Source organism: Miscanthus floridulus, chromosome 3 (genome assembly GCF_019320115.1).
Source record: "Miscanthus floridulus cultivar M001 chromosome 3, ASM1932011v1, whole genome shotgun sequence".
Lineage (NCBI taxonomy): Eukaryota > Viridiplantae > Streptophyta > Magnoliopsida > Poales > Poaceae > Miscanthus > Miscanthus floridulus.
This window is the reverse complement of record NC_089582.1, coordinates 29,460,090-29,462,973: the sequence shown is the minus strand read 5'-3', so window position 1 is coordinate 29,462,973 and position 2,884 is coordinate 29,460,090.

Here is a 2,884-nt window from a genome sequence, read left to right as displayed (position 1 = left end):
GTGTGGAGATCTGCAGATGCTGTGCTTGTAAAATCCATGAAGGCACAAGGTGCATGCATCATTGGCAAATAATGAAAGATGTGGTAGTCACTTTCCTGCAATTTCTCCCATATCTTTTATTATTTTATTTCTCCTTCACATGTTGTGAAATATTTTTGAACAGACATGTTGTGAATTAAACATGTGAACCATGATAATTCTGCAGAGGAAACCCAAAGAATAGGCTACTCGTACATCACACAGCCCAATAATTCTTGAGTTCATTCATCAAAGATTTGAAGTGACACTGCTTGACTGCAAATCATCTAAGAAAGACTTGGTAGTAACAGTTCTGAAGGTCCACTGTATGTACGTGAATGATTAGGCAACTGAGAGCAACCTTTCTTTGTTATGGTAGGCAGGCAGGCAGGCAGGCAGGCATTGTTTTCAGATAAGCACATCAAGGCAACACCAGGATGCATGCGTGTTAGGTTTCGTGAGTGTTCGGCTGGGATGAAATTTTGCACTGTTCATGCTGGAAACACTGTTTACGCTGAAATTTTGTGAGAGAAAAACACTGCTCCGGCTGGAAAAAAATAAGCTGAACTTGCTCAGCCGAACACTCCCGAAGGTAGGGGATGAAAGGCATATATGCATCCATGCCGTACTGGCTCATCAATAACTCAGCTCATCCATCCCATGGCCATGTGTGAACTGAAGGTCACTGTTTTGGCTTTCATGACGACATTGCAAAAATGCTGACTTGGTGGTCTAGGTTTGCTGCCGGTGCCCAATTATTTGTGGTAGGCTGGTGGATATAAACAACTACAGCAAAGAACTGCATGTTCTGGAGATTCTCATTTATCAGAAAAGTTGCAAAGGAATTATTCAGTCGTTGCTGGATTATTTCTCATGACAAATATCTATCGTCAGTCTAGCTTGTGCTGCTCTTGACCAGATTGACATAAATAATTGGGCACCGGCAGGAAAAAAAACCTAGACAAAAACATAAGTGAAATCTTATATCTATATATAATGAAGCTGGGTGCAGAAGATGGCAATTGTGTTATCATTAAGTGAACATGTTTAGCAGCCTCGGTTGGCTTGCGTTGCTTGTTTGGTTGGATCCAGGCTTGCTGATCCCCTTGGTGATCAGAGAGGCTTGGATAGGCGGACATTCATTCCAGTTGGTGATTCCAGCTTTTGTATTTTTCCCCTAGCATTCTCATGACGCAGTTATAAAAACTGGAATATGTACACAGCGCTGACATGTTACTCTCTGCAAATCAGCTGAGCTCCGCGCGTGGAGAGGCTGTCCAGTGTCCACGACAGCGTAAAGAAAATCTACTGTCCGATCTTTTTCAAGGTCCTAATTTACCTTGCGTCCAGCCTACGCGTACGTCAGCCATTCGAAGGTTGGAGAGAAACATTTCGGCCTAACTTGTGGCCCATGCCTTTTGTAAGTATAAGAATCTAATTAATACAACACCAACAAAAAAACCCTCCCATTTATATCCTTTTCCATACCAAAAGCAAATCGTGGATAATTTGTCAATTCGTTGGATATCGAGTAAGGAAGTGAGGATCTTGCTATCTTGGTGAACCTGCCGCAAATCCTCAACCAAGCCAAACTGATACCCTATCTGCCCTGAAATATGATATATTTTCTATTGTTCTGAATAAAAAGTTATAAATTTACCTAAATTTATTTATAGAGCAAAGTATTAACATCCACCCCTATTAAATAGGTAAATTATATTATAATTATCTAATGTAGCTCATTCGTTATCCTAAGCAATACTTTTCTACAAACCTTAGTAAACTCAGAGTATGTTTTAACTTATGATAAATATATTTCCCCCTATGTATATCAAAACAGAAGGAATCTATAAACTCTATAAATCTAAACTCCACTAGCTATTTCTCTAGACATGGAAGTTGTCCACCTAATCAATCCACTATCGGATGCATTTATGACCAACTAGCATTTGCAATTATGATCTACATATCAGCAAGACACATCATCCACTAACATGCATTTAGTTGTCCACATTAGCGTGCCACAGTCATCCACTAACATTAACTTATAATTGTTGATCCCTTTGTATAAGTAATTTTATTCCTAAATCATCAGCAATTATCCCGTGACAACGCACGGGGTATTCACCTAGTATCTTACAATCTTATTACTATGAGCTTTTTTTAATAATGGAATAAATGTTCAGCTTCATCCTTGCTCACAAGTGAGGAATTAGACCACATTATTACAAAAGAAGTTCTCACACTCATGTTTAAAGCAGACTCACAAAAATAATAGAAAATCAGTTCGTAATCTTAGACACAGTGGGCCATCTTAGACATAGTGGGCCATCCATAGGAGGAAAAAAAAGCCTAGAGCCGATGTCTATAGGTCTGACAGGCATTTTAGATGCATTCTTTCTTATCTTCACCTCGCTGCAATTGACCTCAAAACCAGAAGCAATGTGTCCTGAATAAGACTTGCAAAATATTTTAGACTGTACTTGTGAAAAACACTATCATTTCTAGTGAGCCATAAGGACCAATAGAAGGTGGCCACCCCTACTAAGTAATAACAAGCTTAAATCTTTTCCACACTGCTTATACCAATTCCTAAAAAGGTTTGCCGCAGTTCGCGGTGGGGGAAGTTCAAACACCATATGCAACGCACGCCAAGAGAATTTAGCATATTTCACTCAAAAAAGATATGTTGAATAGTTTCAAAATTACTACAAAAACAACAATATTTGTTTCCTTGTCAATTTCTTTTAGTAAGGTTGTCTTTAGTTAATATTACGTCCTTTTTGAGGAACTAAAGAAATATCCTAATTTTAAGAGGTACTTTTACTCGCCAAATTTCATGTATTACCATGATGTCATTAGTAAT